The sequence below is a fragment of the Somniosus microcephalus genome, chromosome 13 (assembly GCF_052327205.1).
Source record: "Somniosus microcephalus isolate GS21.2 chromosome 13, FLI_Smic_1.0, whole genome shotgun sequence".
Taxonomy (NCBI): Eukaryota; Metazoa; Chordata; class Chondrichthyes; order Squaliformes; family Somniosidae; genus Somniosus; species Somniosus microcephalus.
In genome coordinates, this window is record NC_140999.1 from 59,292,475 (window position 1) to 59,315,225 (window position 22,751).

The window sequence follows — 22,751 nt, forward strand, 5'->3', positions numbered from 1 at the left end:
ACACTCAATGAACTCATCCTCAAGGCAGCCCTGCCCAATTTGATTTGTCCAATTAATATGATAGTTAAAATCCCCCATAATTATAGATGTTCCCTTATTACAAGCCTCAACTATTTCCTGATTGATACTCCGTCCAACAGAGTTGCCACTGTTCGGAAGCCTATAGACTACGCCCACTAGTGTTTTTTTCCCCTTATTATTCCTTACCTCCACCCAAACTGTTTCATTATCCTGATCTTTTGACCCAATATCATTTCTTTGTATTACAGTGATTACTTCCGTTATTAACATAGCCACCCCACCTCCCCTTCCTTCCTGCCTGTCCTTCCTGATCGTTAAATAACCTCGTATGTTTAATTCTCAGGCATTGTCACCCTGCAGCCATGTTTCTGTAATGGCCACAAGATCATACCCATATGTAGTTATTTGTGCCATTAACTCGTCTATTTTGTTACGAATGCTACGTGCATTCAGATAGAGAACTTTCAAAGATGTTTTGTGACACTTAGTTCCTGCTTTTGCCCTTTTTATTACTTTACCTTTTACTCCATACCTTCTGCCCCTTCCTGACACGCTCTGGTTTTTAATTTCCCCACTGCTACCTAATTCTATGACCTTCTCTGTTGTCGTTTTATTATTTGCTCTCTAGGAACCTCCCCCCCACTAGTTAGTTTAAAGCCCTCTCTACAGCCCTAGTTATATGATCCGCCAGGACTCTAGTCCCAGCACTGGCCAAGTGAAGCCCGTCCCAACGGAACAGCTCCCTCCTGCCCCAGTACTGGTGCCAGTGTCCCAGGAAGCAAAACCCATTTCTCCCACACCAGTCTTTGAGCCACGCATTTAACTCTCTAATTTTATTTGTCCTAGCCAAATTCGCTCGTGGCTCATTATTACCCTAGTGGTTCTGCTTTTTAATTTGGCCCCTAGCTGCTCAAACTCCCTCAGCAGAACCTCCTTCCTTGTCCTATCTATGTCGTTGGTACCAACATGGACCACGACAACTGGATCCTCCCCCTCCCACTCCAAGTTTCTCTCCAGTCCAGAGGAGATGTCCTTAACCCTGGCACCGGGCAGGCAACACAGCCTTCGGGACTCTCGCTCTCGGCTGCAAAGAACTCTATCTATCCCCCTAACGATACTATCCCCTACCACTACAACATTTCTTTTAACTCCCCCCACTTGAATGGCCCCCCGCTCCACGGTGCTGTGGCCAGGTTGCTCATCCTCCCCGCAGTCCCTGTTCCCATCCTCACAGGGAGTAAGAGCCTCGAACCTGTTGGACAAGTGCAAGGGCTGCGGCTCCTCCAACACTACCTCCTGGATCCCCGTACCTGCCTCACTTCTAGTCACACCATCCTGACCCTGGCCACAGACTACATCTGAATTAATTAATCTAATTGGTTTGAATACCTCGTGATACACAGAGTCCAGGTAACTCTCCCCCTCCCTTATGTGTCTCAGTGTTTGAAGCTCGGACCCCAGCTCTTCAAGACGGAGCCGGAATTCCTCGAGCAGCCAACACTTACTGCAAATATGATCACCGTGAGCATCAATGGTGTCCACCAGCTCCCACATATTGCAGCAGCAACACATCACCTGATCTCCCATTCTATGTAATTAATTAAATGTATGAATATTATTCTTAAATACCCTCTGCCCCGATTCTAGATGGTGAATATCACACCTTAGAAACTATAAACCAAAGAGATTTAAGCTTAAAAAGAGAGAAATACTCACCAACCAATCACTTACCCGCTTTCTGGTGACATCACACTTGGATTACTTTTTACCTCTCTCCTTCCCTCCGAGTTCTGAGTTTGGAGACTGGTACGCCTTACCTGGTCTCTGGAGTCTTTTATAGCCCCGCTCTGCCGCTCGAGATTCCCGCCGACGCTGTGAGGCCTTACCTGGTCTCTGGGGTCTTTTATAGCCCCGCTCTGCCGCTCGAGATTCCCGCCAACGCTGTGAGGCATTACCTGGTCTCTGGGGCCTTTTATAGCCCCGCTCTGCCGCTCGAGTTTCCCGCCGACGCTGTGAGGTCTTACCTGGTCTCTGGGGCCTTTTATAGCCCCGCTCTGCCGCTCAAGATTCCCGTTGACGCTGTGAGGCCTTACCTGGTCTCTGGGGCCTTTCATAGCCCCGCTCTGCCGCTCGAGATTCCCGCCGACGCTGTGAGGCCTTACTTGGTCTCTGGGGCCTTTTATAGCCCCGCTCTGCCGCTCGAGTTTCCCGCCGACGCTGTGAGACCTTACCTGGTCTCTGGGGCCTTTTATAGCCCCGCTCTGCGCTCGAGATTCCCGCCGACGCTGTGTCCTCCATCTGGCAATACATATAGGTCCATTTTTGGTGTTTCCTTGCCGTTATATATAACGTTCACCCTTATTTTTCCTTTGGGGTAGACTTTTTGCCCCGTGTACATCTTCAAGTCAATCTTTGTATCTCTCAAGGGTATATGTGAGAATAGCCGCTTGTAGTCCCTTTAGTTTATGACTGTTAGGGCTGATCCTGTGTCCAATTCCAATTTCACTTGGACTCCTGCTATCTTGAGCGTGACCCAGATAGTTTGGTGATCCTCCATTTTGATCACATTATGTAGTTTCAGACAACCCAGCTCCTTGCTTCTGGAGTCTGTATCACTCTTCTGTTCGCCTGAACTACTCTCCGTCACCTTATGTACCTTCTTGTACTTCTCCTGTGGAGATTTCTTGCTGCTGGTTTTCTTTCCCGACCTGCAGACTCTTGCTATGTGTCCTACTTTTCCACACTGTCTGCACACTTTGTCCTTGAACCAGCAATCATTATGGTCGTGTGTTGTTCTGCCGCAGCGATAGCACTTCACTGTTCTGTATGACATTTCATTTGTGCCATATTCTTGCGGTCTCCGTTGTATCTCTGCAGCGCCCCGTGCTGCTGCTTCGTGTGATACTGCAATGCTGAAAGCCTTGTCCAGCATAAGATCCTTTTCAGATAGAAGCCGTTTCTGGGTTCCTTCACTTTGAAGCCCACACACAAACTTGTCCCTTAAAGTATCTGCTAGTCCCATTCCAAACTGGCAGTGTTTCGATAGCTTGCGCAGTTCCATTAAATACTCAGCATTACTTTCATCTTTATGCTGGTTCCTTTTGTGAAACTTAAATCTTTCTGCTATCAGCAGTGGTGTGGGGTTTAAGTGGTCCTGTAGGATTGACACTATGTTTTCAAAATCCTTTTCTACTGGCTTCTCTGGGGTTACTAGGTTTCGTAGTAAGCCATACGTTTTTGCACCCATTGAATTCAACAATACCAGCGCTTTCTTGTCATCTGGCACTTCATTCGCCTTGCAGTATACTTCTATGTGTTCGACATATGTCGTCCAATCTTCGACTTCATTGTCGAACGCTGTGATACTGCCACTCTTCGGCATTTTTGGGTGTGGTTAGACTGGCTTAAAATGGCGTCTCCCGCGCTTTCCTTTCTTCCCCACTGCGGCTTATAATGGCGTCTCCCGCGCTGCTGCCAACGCTGCTCTCGGCGGTCCTCGTGGCAAATGGCGACGCCCTGTGGGTTTCGTGCGCTGCTGCCAACGCCGCTCTCTGCGGTCCTCGTGGCAATGGCAGCGCCTCGTGTTTTCCTGCACGCCTCTCTCTCCCGTTGACGCTGCTCGGCCCTTGAACACCGGCTGCGCTCTGCTCTCTCTTGTCTCTCTCCCCCGTTGATGCCGCTCGGTCCTGAACACTGGCTGCGCCCTGTGCGCTCTGCCCTCTCTCTCTCCCCCGTCGATGCTGCTTGGCCTTTTTCTGTGCCGCTCGGTCGGGCTCTAGCCCGCCGCTGTCCGGGAAGGGTCTGCGTAGTACCTGTTGCCAGCCCGTTTCGCTGGACCACCATGACTGGAAAGCCAAGCCTGGCTCTCGACAGCCTCCCCTGCGATGCTCAAATCTCCGCTGGATGACTGGGTGGTTGCCCGTGGTCGACGCCCGTGCTTCTGGACTCGACCTTCTTCCACTGTTCTCCAGGAGCAAATCCCTGGGAGGTGATGCAGAGTTGCAGGTAGGTTCGAATCTGCCTCGTCGCCAATGTTATGTCCGTGTATCTTAATGTTGTGTCTTTCAATAATCAGACAACAGACTGCAGGGAACGATTCAACAGGTGTTTACTGAATGAGGGTTACTCTAGAACTAACAGTACAGATCCCTACTCAGGGTTTATATACAGGTGTGGTCACTGCTGGTACTACAGTATACAGGAGCTGTAAAAAATAGTTCTCTCCCTTAAGGTATATATACATTACATACATTACAGAAAGTATCAGCATTGGATGGGGTTTTAGGGTGATTGAGTGAGGTGGATGGTATCAGAGTTGGATAAGGTGGTAGAATGGTTGGGTAAGATGGATAGTATCAGTGTTTGATGGGGTGGTAGCATGGTTGGCTGAGGTAGATGATATGAGGTTTGAACGGGGTGGCAAAATTTGGAAGCAAGCCATTAGGATGTAATATCCTTGGAGGGCAAGATGCATGCGCACAAAAAAGGACAAGATAAGACCATCTGGTCCAGCAAGCCTGCCCCATCCTGATATGGTGCAACCTACATGCACCATCAACTATCCTCCGCAGTCACACAATCTCCTGCAATCTTAGGACGATGTAGGTAAAAATTCTTCTCCCCATAAGGCAATCAGGCAAGCTCCAGGACAGAACAGTGACTGATATCACTAGTCCCCACTAACCCTATAGCTTGAGATGTCTTCAACTCGCAGGATCTTGCCTAACTCTCTTTTGAAGGCTAGTACTGAATCCACACTCACCACACAGACTGGCAACTTATGTCAGAGGTCTCAAAGAAAATAAGTACTTCAGAGCACCTAACCTAACTTCCTTTTCTGGCTCCCATGTTAGCTGACATTGTTAACGGTTCCCTATCCTCAGGTACTGTCCCCCTCTCCTTCAAACCTGCCGTCATCACGCCTCTCCTCAACAAAACAACCTTTGACCCCTCCATCCTTGCAGTCTGCCACCCCATCTCCAACCTCCCTTTCCTCTCCAAAGTCCTCGAACATGTCGCCTCCCAAATCCGTGCCCATCTTTCCCGCAACTCCATGTTTGAATCCCTCCAGTCAGATTTCCGCCACTGTCACAGTACCAAAACGGCTCTCATCAAAGTCACAAGTGACACCCTTTGTGACTGTGACAAAGGTAAACTATCCCTCCTCATCCTTCTTGACTTGTCTGCAGCCTTTGACACGGTTGACCACTCCATCCTCCTCCAACGCCTCTCCACCATCGTCCAACTGGGTGGGACTGCACTCGCTTGATTTCATTCTTATCTATCTAATCGTAGCCAGAGAATCACCTGCAATGGTTTCTCTTCCTGCTCCAGCATCATTAGCTCTGGTGTCCCCCAAGGATCTATCCTTGGCCCCCTCCTATTTCTCATCTACATGCTGCCTCATCATCCGAAAACACAGCGTCAGTTACACAGCGTCAGTTTCCACATGTACACTGATACACAGACTTGCATTTATATAGCGCCTTTGACGACCACCGGATGTCCCAAAGCACTTTACAGCCAATGAAGTACTTTTTGAAGTATAGTCTGTTGTGATGTAGGAAATGTGGCAGCCAATTTGCACTCAGCAATTTCCACAAACAGCAACGTGATAATCACTTGATAATCTGTTTTTGTTGTTGATTGTGGAATAAATATTGGGCAGGACACCGGGGATAACGACCCTGCTCTTCTTCAAAATAATGCCATGGGATCTTTTACGTCCACCCGAGAGAGAAGGCGGGACCTCAGTTTAACGTCTCATCCGAAAAGGTGGCAGCTCCAGCAATGCAGCGCTCCCTCAGTATTGCACTGGAGTGTCAGCCTAGATTTTTGTGCTCAAGTTTCTGGAGTGGTACTTGAACCCACAACCTTCTGACTCAGAGATGAGACTGCTACCTACTGAGCCACGGGATGACACCCAGCTCTACCTCACCACCACTTCTAGCAACCCCTCCTCAGATTCTAAATTGTCAGACTGCTTGTCCGACATCCAGTTCTGGATGAGCAGACATTTTCACCAATTAAATATAGGGAAGGCTAAAACCATTGTTTTCGGTCCCCGCCACAAAGTCCGTTCCCTAGCCATTGACTCCATCTCTCTCCCAAACATCTGTCTGAGGCTGAATCACACTGTTTGCAACCTTGGTGTCATATTTGACCGTGAAATGAGCTGCTGACCACATATCCGCAGCATTACTAAGACTTCCTATTTCCACCTCCGTAACATAGCCCATCTCCGTCCTTGCCTCAGCTCATCAGCTGCTGAAACCCTCATCCATGCCTTTGTTACCTCTAGACTTGGCTATTCCAACGCACTCCTGGCTGGCCTCCCACATTCTACTCTACGTAAATTGAGGTCAGCCAAAACTCGCCTACCCATGTCCTAACCCGCACCAAGTCCCGTTTCCCCATCACCCCTGTGCTCACTGACCTTCATTGGCTCCCGATTAAGCAACACCTCGATTTCAAAATTCTCATCCTTGTTTTCAAATCCCTCTCCCTATCTCTGTAATCTCCTCCAGCCCCACAACCCCCTGAGATATCTGCGTTCCTCTAATTCCACCCTCTTGAGCATCCCTGATTATAATCGCTCAACCATTGGTGGCTGTGCCTTCTGTTGCCTAGGCTCTAAGATCTGGAATTCCCTCCCTAAACCTCTCCACCTCTCTATCTCTCTTTCCTCCTTTAAGATGCTCCTTAAACCTTACCTCTTTGACCAAGTTTTTGGTCACCTGCCCTAATTTCTCCTTATGTGGCTCGGTGTCAAATTTTCTGCCTTATAACACACCTGTGAAGTGCCTTGGAATGTTTTACTATGTTAAAGTCACTATAAAAATACAAGTTGTTGTTGTTGATATTTTCACAACTCATACTGATGTCGTCTAGTTCCGCTTGGCTATCTAGCTCAAATAACCTATGTACTTGGACAGAATCCAATTTCTCCATTATTTTAAAGATCTCAATCATATCCCCTCAAAATCTATACTTTACCAGCCTAAAATGCCCAATTCTTCAAGCCTGTCACTTGAACAGAACTGTGATGTTAATTTCATTCTTTTTTCTTATTTTCCAGCTGGGGAACAGATTGGGGTGACAAAGGTTACATCAAAATGGCTAAGGACAGAGATAATCACTGTGGAATTGCCAATGATGCAGTCTATCCAGTAGTGTAAGGGCTTACATGTTCAACCACAGCTTCATAGAACTCCATCTGAAAGAATGGTGGAAATGCTTCTGCTGATGTTTAAGTTCCTCGGAGTCCACATCATGGAAGACCTCTCCTGGTCCCTCAATACCTCCTCTCTGGTGAAGAAGGCCCAGCAGCGCCTATATTTCCTAAGGAGGCTGAAGGGATGTAACCTGTCACCCCTGATCCTCTCTAACTTTTACCGCTGCACAATAGAGAGCACCCTGACAAACTGTATCACAGTATGGTATGGCAGCTGTAGCTACTATGACCGGAAAGCCCTGCAGCGGGTAGTCAAAACTGCCCAACGCATTACCGGCACCCGGCTACCGACCATAGAGCACATATACCAGAAACGCTGTTTACGGAGGTCACGGTCCATCTGTGGTAAACCACTGTTTGTATTCCTGTTTGTCCTGTTTGTATTCCACTGTGTACATGCCTGGACATGCCTCGGCTGACTCCTCCCACAGGTCCTAGTATAAAGGTGACTGCTCCCCAGCCCTTTGTATCCTGGACCGGTCGACCACTCGAGGCAGACCTCCATTCTGTTGTTAATAAAAGCCTTTAGTTACTCTTCTAACTCTCAGTCTTTTATGAGTAATTGATAGCGCATCAATTTTATTAACAACATTTTTATAATGGAGAAGATCCTCACACCAGCATGCCTGGACTTAGATCATCGGGAGGCGGACTCATCCACCAAGTTTACTCACTGGCTTAAGTGTTTCGAAAAATTCCTGACCGCCTCCGAAGCAATCAAATCGGACGAGGACAAACTGGATGTCCTGACCTCCAAAGTGAACCACCGAGTGTACTCGGTCATCCAAGACGCGACCTCGTACGCGGATGCTATCAAGCTCCTCAAGGACCAGTACACGCGCCCAGTGAACGAAGTGTACGCCAGGCACCTCCTGGGGAGTCGTAAACAACAACCTGGGGAATCGACCATGGAATACCTTCAGGCACTGTCTGTGCTTGGCCGGGCCTGTGGTTGTAAGGATGTAAAGGCCGCCGTGTACACAGAGGAACTTATCCGGGACGCTTTTGTAGCGGGCCACAGATCCAATTACACACGACAGCGACTGTTGGAGCAGAGTAACCTCGACCTCAACAAGGCCTCTGAACTCGCACTATCGTTGGATGCAGCCTACCAGGGCATGGATGCCTACTCCTCTGCACCGTGGACGCCGCGGGGAATGACAGCCTGGGACATGGTAGGACCGCCTCATAGCGCCGTGCCACCCCAGCCACACCCCAACAACGGCCCAACTACCGCAGCAGTGTCCCAAGGCCAGACAGCAGTGCCCCAAGGCCAGAAATGCTACTTCTGTGGCCAGGCAAAACACCCCAGAGCGCGCTGCCCGGCGAAAAACGCGATCTGCTCGGGCTGCGGGAAGAAGGGACACTACGCTAGCGTCTGCAGGGCCAAAGCCACCCCGAACCCCAGCAACGCCGCGTGTGGGCCATGCGGGCCGCCATTTTGGACCTCCCCGGCCGTGTGCGAATCACCGGTACAGCAGCCATTTTGGACGCCTCCAGCCACATGGGGATCATGGACGCCGCCATCTTGGACGACAGCCGGGACACAGCAGGCCCCCGACACCGCCTCATCTGATACCCGCAGCGACACACCGACCCCTACGCTGGCATCCGTTACACTGGACCAAGTGAGACCGCACCAACTGGCCAGTTCCACAATGGACATTAAGGTAAATGGTCACGATACAATCTGCCTTTTTGACTCTGGGAGCACGGAGAGCTTCATCCACCCCGACACGGTGCGGCGTTGCTCTCTCCCAGTCCTGCCTGCGCAACAGCGGATTTCTATGGCCTCCGAGTCCCAGTCGGCGGACATCGGCGGCTACTGCGTGGTGACACTCGTAGTAGACGGGACCGTGTACGATCATTTTAAACTTCTGGTCCTGCCTGACCTCTGCGCTGCCGTCCTGCTGGGGTTAGATTTTCAGTGCCACCTTAAAAGTGTTACGATGGCGTACGGTGGACCCCTACCCCCACTCACAGTCCGCAGCCAGCAGCTTCCAAATTGCCCGCCGCGCACCAGGTGCAACCTCTCCACACTCAGAGTCACCCCCCCACCACTGTTTGCTAACCTCACCCCCGACTGTAAGCCCATCGCCACAAAGAGCAGGCGATACAGTGCCGGGGACAGGGTTTTCATTAAAACCGAAGTGGAGCGGCTCCTGAAGGGATTATTGAGGGCAGCACCAGCCCCTGGCGAGCCCAGGTTGTGGTCGTTAAGACCAGCGAGAAGCAGCGCCTGGTCATCGACTACAGCCAGACAATAAATCGCTACACCCTGCTGGACGCCTACCCACTCCCCCGTATAGCTGATATGGTCAACCAGATCGCGCAGTACCGCGTCTTCTCGACCATTGACCTGAAATCAGCGTACCACCAGCTCCCCATCCGCCCTGAGGACCGCCAGTACACTGCCTTTGAGGCAAACGGCCGCCTCTATCACTTCCTTAGGGTTCCCTTTGGCGTCACCAACGGGGTCTCCATCTTCCAAAGGGAGATGGACCGGATGGTAGATCAAAATGCGTTGCAGGCCACTTTCCCATATCTGGACAATGTGACCATCTGCGGCCGTGACTTGCAGGACCATGACGCAAACCTCGAAAAATTCCTCCGCACCGCCCAACTCCTAAACCTGACATATAACAAGGAGAAGTGCATATTCCGCACAAACCGCCTCGCCATCCTTGGCTGTGTTGTGGAACACGGAGTCATCGGCCCCGACCCCGACCGGATGCGTCCCCTTATGGAACTTCCACTGCCCCACTGCCTCAAGGCCCTGAAGAGGTGCCTAGGGTTTTTCTCCTATTACGCCCAGTGGGTCCCCTACTATGCGGACAAGGCCCGTCCGCTGATCAAGTCCACCTCTTTTCCCTTGACGGCAGAGGCCCGCTTAGCCTTCCACCGTATCAAGGAGGACATTGCCAAAGCCACCATGCACGCAGTGGACGAATCCATCCCCTTCCAGGTGGAAAGCGACGCGTCCGACTTTGCCCTGGCCGCTACCCTCAATCAGGCGGGGAGACCCGTGGCCTTCTTTTCACGAACCCTCCAAGGCCCGGAGACCAGACACTCCGCTGTTGAGAAGGAGGCCCAGGCGATTGTGGAGGCTGTGCGTCATTGGAGGCACTACCTGGCCGGAAAACGATTTACCCTGCTCACTGACCAGCGTTCAGTTGCTTTTATGTTTAACAACAAGCAGAGGGGCAAAATCAAAAATGACAAGATCTTGAGGTGGAGAATCGAACTTTCCACCTACAACTACGAGATCTTGTACCGGCCAGGGAAGCTAAATGAACCCCCGGATGCGCTATCGCGTGGCACCTGCGCCAGCGCGCAGATCGATAGACTACGGGTCCTCCACAATGACCTCTGCCACCCGGGGGTCACCAGGTTCTTCCACCTCATCAAGGCCCGCAACCTGCCTTACTCTATTGAGGAGGTCAGGACCATGACCAGGAACTGCCAAGTCTGCGCTGAGTGCAAACCACACTTTTATAGACCAGACAGGGCCCACCTGATAAAAGCCACTCGCCCCTTCGAGCGCCTGAGCGTTGATTTTAAAGGGCCTCTCCCCTCCTCCGACCGCAATGTGTACTTCCTCAATATTATTGATGAGTACTCCCGTTTCCCGTTCGCCTTCCCCTGCCCGGACATGACCAGTGCCACGGTCATTAAATGTCTGAACAACCTCTTCACCCTGTTCGGCTTCCCCAGCTATATCCATAGCGACCGGGGCTCATCGTTTATGAGCGACGAACTCCGTCAGTACCTGCTAACTAGGGGTATTGCCACAAGCAGGACCACCAGTTACAACCCCCGGGGGAACGGACAGGTGGAAAGAGAAAATGCGACAGTTTGGAAGGCCGTCCTGCTAGCCTTAAAGTCTAGGGGCCTTCCAACCTCCCGCTGGCAGGATGTGCTCCCCGATGCGCTCCACTCTATTCGGTCACTGCTCTGCACTGCCACTAACGCCACCCCTCATGAGAAAATGTTTGTCTTCCCAAGGAAGTCCACATCAGGGACATCGCTACCGCCATGGCTGACGTCCCCAGGGCTGGTCCTACTGAGAAGACACGTGAGGACCCATAAAATGGACCCCCTGGTCGAGAGGGTCGACCTCCTCCACGCCAACCCCCAGTATGCTTACATCGCATACCCGGACGGGCGGGAGGACACAGTCTCCATAAGAGACCTTGCACCCTCGGGGACCACAGTAACCCACTACCCACTACCACCCCCCCCCACGATCCGATATCCAGCCCCAGCAGACGGCAGGCCTGGGCCCCGCGACCCGCTCGACATCTACGAGGACGACACGCCTGTGCCACAGCCTACGCTGGACTTGACGCCGGAAGCTTCACTACCCCTGCCGTCGCCACGCCGATCACAGCGGCAGACAAGACCTCCGGAGAGACTCCAATACACTAACTTTTAATACACTTCACCCCGCCGGACTCAATTTTAAACAAGGGGTGAATGTGGTAAACCACTGTTTGTATTCCTGTTTGTCCTGTTTGTATTCCACTGTGTACATGCCTGGACATGCCTCGGCTGACTCCTCCCACAGGTCCTAGTATAAAGGTGACTGCTCCCCAGCCCTTTGTATCCTGGACCGGTCGACCACTCGAGGCAGACCTCCATTCTGTTGTTAATAAAAGCCTTTAGTTACTCTTCTAACTCTCAGTCTTTTATGAGTAATTGATAGCGCATCACCATCATCAAAGACCCTACCCACCCCAGCCACAGTCTGTTTGCCCTCCTGCCATCTGGGAGACGCTACAGATGCATTCGCACCCGTACGACCAGATTTAGGAACAGCTTCTTTCCCAGGGCTGTCATCCTACTGAACTCTACAAATAAACTCTAAAGCCTGCACATCTGCCAATGCACTTTATTATGGTTATGTTTATGTTAATGTATTACAAGCCAAATGTATGTTGAATGTTTAAATGTCTTAATCTAAATGTACACTCTCGGGAGCCGCAAGCCTACATTTCGTTGTACTGCACTTGTGCACTAACAATGACAATAAAAGTTGATTTGATTTTTTGATTTGATTTGATTACTCATTCTACACCATTGCTTTAACTGTCTGCTGCAATTGAAAAATTGTGTGTTCAGTGAAACAATAACAGCTTCTACACACTTCTATATTTTAGCATAAACGCCAATCCCATTGAGTATTTGATATCTGTAGTCACAGTAATGTACTAATGTTCTGAGAAATGACACTATCCAACTCGTGTAGAGACAATTGCCTGCATATACCAGTCGTGCCGAGCAATACAATAAACACCGCCAGCAATCACTTCAAGAGTCTCTTTATTCCAAAGGAACTTAATGAATGATTTTGTCTCTTTTTCCCCATGAATTGTCTAATTTAATTTGAAATGACATGGTTCTTAAAATAATGTACACAAATGCATAGAGCATTAAGAATAATGCTGCGGTTTTTGAAACTCCCGAGTTCAGACAAGGCACAGTGCTTGTAGTGTATGTGCCTTTAAGGGCCCCCTGTGTACTGTAATGCCGGTAATGGCCACTCGGGCTATATAAGCCTGTATATTGTGTTGCATCAGTTAGTTCACCTCCAGACTTTGTTCAGTAAACACCTGTGAAACCAACTCCTGCCTTCAGTGTCTCTATTAACACACGGATACAACAGTGGCGACGAATTGGAAACGGACTTACCTGCAATTCGGCAGCACCTCAAGGACATCGATTCCTCAGACGTCCAAAGTTGAAGAAAAACAAGAAAAAAAACAAACTGTGGTTTGACCAGCTAGCTGAGCTGGTGGCAGGTACTGCAATAATCCTTCCTGGGCGGGCTGGGGCTCCATCGGCTGGCTCTGTGGCGAGGCCAAGCAGCGAAGGCGGAGGCAAGCAAAAACAGATGGGGGAGAGCACTCGGGAGATGGCCGGCACTGCAAAGCAGGTCGGCGTTCGGACCTAGCAGAGGGGGGGAAAAGTCCCAGAGAGTCTGGCGGGAACGAGTCTCCACCTGTAAATAAAAAAATTTAAATTTTTTTTTAAAAACGCAGAAAACAGCGTTGTCAGCAGCAGCAGCGGCGGGAAAGCATGGGAAGCGCCATATCTTTTCTGCAGGAAAGAAAGAAAAGCGCAGGAAGTGCCATTTCTTTTCCAGGATGCCTAAGGCTGGCAATATTGATGCTTTTGATAACGATATAGAGGATTGGACCACATATGTGGAAAGAGTGGAGGTATATTGCACAGCAAATGGAATAGAAAATGATAAAAAGGCGTCAGTACTTCTAAATCTAATGGGCGCAAAGACATACGGGCTGTTATGAAACTTAATCACTCCAGCCAAACCAAAGGACAAGAATTTTAAGGAAATTGTTGACACCCTACAGGAGCACTTAAACCCAACACCGCTGCTGATAGCGGAACGATTCAAATTCTTCAAGAGGAATCCGCACAAGAATGAAAGTAATGCTGATTACCTCACCGAATTAAGAAAGCTATCAAAGCACTGCCAATTCGGGGCAGGACTGGCAGATTCTCTTCGAGACAAATTCGTCTGCGGTCTCCTAAGTGAAGGAACACAGAAAAGGCTGCTTTCTGAGAAAGATTTGACACTGGACAAGGCTTTCAGTATGGCTGTATCATACGAAGCAGCCGCAAGAGGAGCTGCAGAGATACAGCAAAAGATACAGGACTTCGGCACCCATGAAATGACACAGGGTTTCGAGAGATGTTATCGCTGCGGCAGATCCACCCATGACCAGAGGGACTGCTGGTTCAAGGACAAAGCATGCAGGCAATGCGGAAAGATTGGACACATTGCACGGGTATGCCAATCTGGGCAAAAAAAATCCACGGACAGGAAAAAAAAAATCAATAAAGAAAAGTACAGAAAGGTACAAATGATGACGGACAGTAGCTCCGAAGACCAGAAGAGTGATAGCGACTCCGGAAACAAGAGACTAAGCTGTCTCAAATTACATAATGTAATTGCCAAAGAAGATTACCAGACCATTTGGGTTACCCTCACGATAGCAGGGTCCCCAGTTAAAATGGAGCTAGATAAAGGATCAGCTCTGACCATCATAAATCGACGGGATTACGAGCGGCTATTTCCGCAGAAACCTTTAAAAGACACATCCATTATCTTGAAAACATATACGGGGCAGAAAGTATACCCCAAAGGAAAAATAAGGGTGCCTGTTGTATACAACGGCAAGGAAATACAGAAGTTGTATTTATACATTCTACAAGATGGTGGTCCACCGCTGTTGGGACGTGAATGGATCAGGAAGATACGTTTAGACTGGCACTCCATTCAGGCACTGACGGTGACCAGTAAGAAAAAAAATGATGATGACGTCATACCTGAACGATTAAAAGACATCTTGGCCAACGCCAAGGAAGTGTTTCAAGAGAAACTAGGAATCTTGAAAGGCATCACCGCCTCAATAAAAGTGGAAGATGCGGCAATTCCCAAGTTTTTTAAGGCAAGGCTGGTGCCATATGCAATTCGTCCAGCAGTCGAGGCAGAGCTGGAGAATTTGGAAAAGGCAGGCGTATTATCCAAGATAGATTGGAGCGAGTGGGCAACACCCATCGTCCCGGTCATGAAGAAAACGTTGAATAATGATAAATCTGAAGAACAGAGAAAAATTCGCATCTGTGGAGACTTCAAGGTGACTGTAAACCCGGTCCTTCACATGGTACAGTATCCTCTTCCGAGGATAGAAGATATTTTCGCCTCACTATCCGGAGGGAAACATTTCACCAAAATTGACTTGGCACAGGCATATCTACAGATGGAGGTTGAAGAGCCCTCTAGAACGTATCTCACGATAAATACACACAAAGGCCTGTACCAGTACAATCGACTGGTTTTCGGAGTAGCATCAGCTCCAGCTATCTGGCAAAGAGCTATGGAGCAAGTCCTCCAAGGGATTCCGGGGACTCAATGCTACCTAGACGACATCCTTGTAACAGGAGAAAACGACAACGAGCACCTTGCCAATTTGGAGCAGGTGCTCACTAGGCTGTGAGCAAATCGCCCGAAGTGCGAATTTTTCCAGAAACAAATATCATATTGTGGCCACATAATTAATAAGGAACGGTTGCATAAGTCACCTGAAAAAATTGAAGCGGTCATAAAAGCCCCAGCACCTGAAAATGTTTCACAATTAAGGTCGTTCCTGGGATTGATAAATTACTATCATAAATTTTTACCGAACTTATCAACTCTTCTGCACCCTCTTAATGAACTGCTACAAACAGGAGTAATTTGGAAATGGAGCGAAGACTGTAAACGTGCCTTCCATAAATGCAAAGACTTAATCACGTCCAAGGAAGTTTTGGCTCATTACAACCCATCACTGCCAATCAGACTGGCGTGCGATGCATCCCCTTATGGCGTAGGAGCGGTATTATCGCATAGATTCCCTGATGGCTCGGAATGGCCGATAGCTTTTGCGTCACGCTCATTGAACTCAGCTGAGCATAACTATGCCCAAATCGACAGGGAAGCACTCAGCCTGGTATGGGGAGTGAAGAAATTCAACCATTACCTACACGGACAAAAATTTACCTTGTTGACTGACCATCAACCCCTCATCTCCATATTCAACCCTAAAAAGGGTGTTCCCATTATGACAGTGCTAAGGCTACAGAGGTGGTCCCTTTTTCTAGGGGCACACCAATGCAACATAGAATACAAAGGATCAAAACAGCATGGGAATGCTGACGGTTTATCGTGCCTACCGTTGCCAACGGTAGAAGAGGCACCTACAGTAGACCCAGTGGAGATGTTCCACTTACCCATAGTGGAATGTCTACCAGTAACAAATTCTGCCATTGAAAAGGAAACGAGAAATAACCCGACTCTCTCACAAGTCTACGACTTAACGGTGAAGGGATGGCCAGCACATGGTGAACCACTGTTGCCAGCATTCTCGCAAAGAAGAGAACAGCTGTCAGTGTGCCGAGGAACCTTGATGTGTGGATCCAGAGTGGTGATTCCACCCAAACTCCAGGATAAAGTGCTAAAGGAGCTTCACGAGGGGCATCTGGGTGGAGTGAAAATGAAGAACCTAGCCAGGGCGTTTGTATGGTGGCCAGGTATCGATGGAGACATCGAAGAAATGACCAAGAGCTGCCTAGGATGCCAGAAGGTCCAAAACGCTCCACCACAAGCCCCTCTACATCCATGGGAGTGGCCCTCATCTCCATGGCAAAGGGTACATATCGACTTTGCTGGTCCATTTATGGACTCAATGTTCTTAATCGCGGTTGATGCACACTCCAAGTGGCCGGAGGTAATAAAGATGTCCTCCACCACCACGGAAAAAACCATCACAGTATTAAGGACCATATTTGCCAGGAATGGGCTGCCTGAACAGATCTGTTCTGATAATGGACCACAATTTGTGTCCGAAGAATTCAGGAAGTTCTTAAAAAACAATGGGGTTAAGCACTACACGTCCGCCCCATACCATCCCGCCACCAATGGATTGGCTGAAAGGTTTGTCCAGACCTTCAAGAAGGCCATAAAGGCCATGGGTAATGAAGACATAAAACTTCAGCATAAGGTAGATAACTTCTTGTTTGCATACAGGAATGCAACACATATGGTTACAAACCAAACTCCCGCCATGATGTTCTTCAATAGAAGCCTAAGATGCCGGCTGGATTTGATCAAGCCAAACATCAGAAGGGACATGGAGAACCAGCAATTTCAAGGCATGAATGAAAGGCCAACTAGAACTTTCCAGATAGGTCAACAAGTTTTGGCCCGGGACTACCGTACCGAGAAATGGCAGCCTGGAACTATTTGCACACGAGTAGGACCGCTGATGTATACTGTGGACATTGGAGAAAGCATAATAAGGTGCCATGCTGACCAGATCATAGAGTCATCCGAAAAGGGACAACCTACACCACAACTCTATACGCCTAATGATGAAGTAGAGATACCCATAGTATCTACCTCCGATCCGGTGATACTGGAACCAGATGAACCTGACACAGGCATTCAAACTGAATCAGCCTTGCCAAAAGAACCTACTACACCACCAGAAACTACTACACCACCGAGGCATTATCCGGACCGAGTCAGGAAGCCTCCAGAGAGACTGACTTATAATTGATTAACTGCAGCAATGTGTAGATTATTGTTCTTGTAACATGTAATTAATGATTACTTAAAATATTATGTACTGGTTGGCTAAAAGGGGAGGAATTGTAGTGTATGTGCCTTTAAGAGCCCCCTGTGTACTGTAATGCCGGTAATGGTCACTCGGGCTATATAAGCTTGTATATTGTGTTGCATCAGTTAGTTCACCTCCAGACTTTGTTCAGTAAACACCTGTGAAACCAACTCCTGCCTTCAGTGTCTCTATTAACACATGGATACAACAGTGCTAACATTCATGAGCTCAGATAATGCACAGTGCTAACACTCCCGAGTCCAGACATGGCACAGCGTTAATATAAGAATAAACGAGGAGATCTGGAGCTCTATGTTTATCATGAGCATTAAGATCCTGTATATTCTAAAAAATTATGGATAAATAAGGATGTAGAATGGGGTGTGGAGCAACTCAGGTCATAGATTGCTGCGCAGGAATAGTGGGGATAGGCCAGGGAGGAGTAGGGTGGGGGGGGGGGGTGCAGGGAAGGGGTTTCTTTTTTATATGAATGAAGATTTGAAGGTAAGGGAAATAATTAAACCTGCCATTATGGATTGAGATAAGTTGCCCGTTGTTGGGAGATGTTACAGAGTCATACAAATTCCAGTTGATCCACTTGGAGTTTGCCATCTGTTTGGAGGCTCTTTGCTGGTCAGTATTTTAAGTCGTTCCAAGTTGCTGAAAATCTGATCTATTCTGGCTTGGATTTCATGTCCCACCAAGTGAATAGACTGTGCGTCCACCTTCTCCAGCTGCCCCATGTGGAGTTTATGGACGCTGGAATATGCAAACAGATTAAGTAGGCATGTTTGATCACAAATGCAATGGTCATAGGGGATTTTAATTTACCAGCAATTAACTGAGAGGATTATAATGGGGGTAGAGCCTCCATGTAGCTGCAGTGTTCATCCAACAGCCTTTTTAGAGCAGGACACCTGAGATCAGAGTCCTGAAGCACTGGAGCCAGGGACTGAGTTCTGTGATGTCCCCACTCCCCACTGTCAGACTCCCCAGGTGCCCTCTACTTCTGTGACTCACCCAGTGATAAAACCTCATCCCAACTATCTCACTCAATAACCACTCCCCCCCCCACCAACCCCATTCCACCAAACCCCACCTTCCACCCCACCCTGAATGAATTTCTCTGGGCTGTGGAGTGAGAGAGAAAGGGTGAATAAATGTGTGAGTGAAGAGAGGTTTGTTAGGGCAGAGGTAAAAGGGTGCTGTCGACTTCTTCCTCCTTCTCCTCCTCCTCCTGCTCCACAGCTGCATCTTGCAATGTCTCATCTAAGGGGCAAAATAAAGGAATAGATATTAGAAGTTAGGCTTTTTACCAGAAATCTCATCAGCTGCATTTGCACAAGGTCAATCAGGTTTCTTTGACGGATGCTCTGGTACACAAGTCAACATTATAGATAGATCCTGGTGGGTGTGCCAAACCTGCAGCTGCCACAGACTCTCTCAATTCATCATCTAGTGAGTGAGGATGGGCAGAAGTTACAACCCAGCACCCCAACTCTGATATAAAGAGAAGGACCACCCTAATATATCTTGTTAGCTAATCCTGTTGCCACATTTCCTGCATTACAACCGTGATTGTACTCCAAGGTCTAGAAATATGTTTGCCCCTGAAAATGGGTGCGAGAATTGTGATGCGCAATCACCCCATGCCCCTTCAAAGGAATGCAGGCAGCACACTAACTTCGTGCTGCCTGCTGATTAGCATGATTGCAGTGTTCAGTCCAACATTGAACATGCTTCTGAGTGGCTGAATGCTCAGCAGGTGGCCCAAGTTTGTGCAAGGCTAACACCAATTAAAACTAGCCTGTACTACTTAAAGGAAATCTGCACCTCTTAAAGGGGAGGTGCACTCTGCCTGCAGCAGCTCATTCAACTGGCTGGGGACGAGATTGAGAGGAGGGAAAAAAAACAATGATGTCGCAACAGGGGAGAGAGCATGCATCAAGGTTCTCCGATGAAGCACTGGAGGCATTGATGCAAGAGGTCAACTCAAGGAGACCCTCCAGGCAAATTTCTAAAATCCAATGTGTAAGGTTCTCTTTGTGAGATCTTTGATTCCAAAAGATTTGACGTTGATCCAAATTGGTAGCAAAGATAAAAACTTTAGTCCTTGATTTTATTAGTACAAGCAAGGATCAACATCCTACAATGGAGTTCCCACAATGTGTACAGGACCCCTTTCTAACCCAATATGTAAAAAGCAAGGGAGGCTTCACTATTGGATCTAGTAATGGGGAATGAACCAGAGCAGATAAGAGAAGTAAAAATAAGGGAACATATAGGCAATAGTGACCATACTATAATATGCTTTAAGATGATAATTGAGAAGTACATAAGTATGACGAAAACCAAGTTAATAGAGTGAAGAAAGCTGATTTTGAGGGGCTGAGAATAGAACTTGGGGAAAAAAACTGGGCAACAATATTGGCAAACAACGATGTAGAACAGCAATGGGAACCATTTAAAATGGTGTTCAACAGTGTGCAGGAAAAATATATTCCGCTAAAAGGAAAGAACAAACTAAACAATAATGAGGCTGCATGGATGAATAAAGCCATAAGGGAACAATTGAGGGTAAGGAAAGAGGCATACATTAAGTGAATAGACAGCAGGGGAGTGCATGATAAGGGAGAATACAGAAAGATTAGGCAAGAAGTCAAAAAAACAATTAGGGGGGCAAAGAGGAACTATGAAATTAAATGATCAAGTAACATAAAACAAAATAGTAAAATATTTTATAGGCACATCAATAAAAAAGGAAGGTTGAGATGGGAATAGGGCCATTAAGGCATAGGCAGGATAATACCACAGGTAATGATAGTGAGATGGCAGAAATATTAAATAATTATTTTGCTTCAGTATTTACCAGGGAGATAGAACAGGTGGACATGACATTAGATGATGAGACTAGTAATCAGATCAAATCAAATCAAATCAAATCAAATCAACTTTTATTGTCATTGTTAGTGCACAAGTGCAGTACAACGAAATGTAGGCTTGCGGCTCCCGAGAGTGTACAATTTGGATTAGGACACTTAAACATTTCAACATACATTTGTACATATATATTAGCATAAATATGACCATAATAAAGTGCATCGGCAGATGTGCAGGCTTTAGTGTTTATTTGTGGATTTAAAATAAAAATAAAATAAAAAAGGGGATATATATAACTCAAAGAGGATAAAAACCCTGATCTGGATGGATTGCATCCAGGCATTTTAAAAGAATCTAGGGAAGAGATTGCGGAGGCATTACTATGCATATTTAGCTAACGTAATACCGATATTTAAGAAGGGGGCTAGAACATGTTCAGGGAATTATAGACCAGTCAGCTTAACATCGGTGGTAGGAAAAATAATGGAATCCCTACTAAAGGAGCAAATAGAAGAACATCTAGAAACCAAAAATATAATAATGATGAATAATCAGCATGGATTTCAAAAGGGAAAGTCTTGCTTGACCAACCTTACTGAATTTTTTCAAGAGGTAACAGAGAGAGTAGACAATGGTAATGCAGTAAATGCAATTTATCTGGATTTTCAAAAGGCCTTTGATAAGGTACCCCATAATAGACTGATGAACAAGGTCAGAGAATGCGGCATCAAGGGACAAGTAGCAGAATGGATTGCTGGCTGGCTGGCTTCAGGACAGAAAGCAGAGAGTAGGAGTAAAGGGTAGCTATTCACAGTGCCAGAAGGTGGGTAGTGGCGTTCCACAAGGATCAGTGCTGGGACCACTGCTGTTCACAATTTACGTTGGGCCAGAACTTCGGGTCCCCATGGGTGAGTAGGCGCTGGGTACTCATGTGTAGGCCCAACGAAAGTGCCGGTTTCGTGCATGCACTGCGCATGCGTGGGAAACCGAAACTTCCGTTCCCTTAAAGGAAGGTGTTCACAGGTCGAACGCGTGTGCCGGAGAGGCAGCACGTACGCCTGGAACTTCCGGTTATTTTGCAGGTTTTTCCGGGAGGGTAAGTCTCCAGCAGCTACGCTTTTAAAAAGCAGTCAGAAGACCTGCTTTTAACAAGGTAAGTGGTGAATTAAGTAAAATAAAAACATTTTTTCCACAGGTTTATTATTTTTAAATAATTTAAACAAAGGTAAGTTTATTTTTAGCCCTGTTAGAAACTGTAATTAATGTTTTCAAAAATTTAAATTATTGTTTAAAATAGTTATTTTATGTAATTTATAGTTATTTTAAAAATGTGATTTTTTAAAAATTTATTTGAAGTTTTAGTTATGTTTTGGGGCTGAATTGTATTCATAGATTTGACAGGTCTTCCTGTCAAATCTATGAATACAGATTCCCTGCTACCATTGGCTCTCCATGGCCCACATGATCCCAGGGGACGCTTCGAACTAACTGCGGCCCTGGGATACGCAAGCACTGCGTGCCGGCAGTTGGAGCAGGCCCAACCGGAATCCCACGTGGGCTCACAGCATAACGGCCGGTGCGCTAGGTAAGTGCAGGTCGGAGGCTTGCACCCGCGGGAAGCCTCCGACCCGAATTTCTGGGCCAATTAACTTTAGACTTTGGAATCTAAAACACAATTTCTAAATCTGCAGATGATACCAAATTCAATAGTCAATACTGGGGAGGACTGCAACAAATTACAGGAGAACATTAATAAACTTGCAGAATGGGCATATAATTGACAAGTTTAATGAATTAAATTGCTGGACATATTATTCCAGAAAGATATTTTTATATATCAATTTATTATCTGACTATGAAATGAAAAACGTATAAAATTCTGACAGGGCTAGACAGACTGGATGCAAGAAGGATGTTTCCCCTGGTTGGGGGGCCTAGAACGAGGGGTCTCAGTCTCAGGATACAGGGTAGGACATTTAGGACTGAGATGAGGAGAAATCTCTTCACTCAGAGGGTAGTGAACCTATAGAATTCTCTACCACAGAAGGCTGTGGAGGCCAAGTCACTGAATATATTTAAGAAGGAGATAGATAGATTTCTAGACACAAAAGGCATCAAGAGGTATGGGGAGAGAGCGGGAATATGGTATTGAGATAGAGGATCAGCCATGATCATATTGAATAGCGGAGCAGACTCGAATGGCTGAATGGCCTACTCCTGCTCCTATTTTTCTATGTTTCTATGTTTCTAAAAGATTATAGATTTCAGTTGAGGCAAGAAGCTTGCAAGCGCACACTCAAAGTGGCCTGAAATTGTTCCAATCATTGGCTTAGTAATATTAATCCTTTTTTCTCTTAAAGGTGCTGGCTGCTGCAGGAACGGCAACCCCAATAGCTAAGGCTGCACCTAGGTTCAATGAGGGCCCTCTCCAT

General features: G+C 47.5%; 1 pseudogene; it reads left to right on the top strand.

Moving 5' to 3' along the window:
- The window catches only part of LOC147108351 (digestive cysteine proteinase 2-like), a 108,955-nt pseudogene extending 101,756 nt beyond the window's left edge, over nt 1–7,199 (top strand).
- Nucleotides 7,200–22,751: the final 15,552 nt, after the last annotated feature.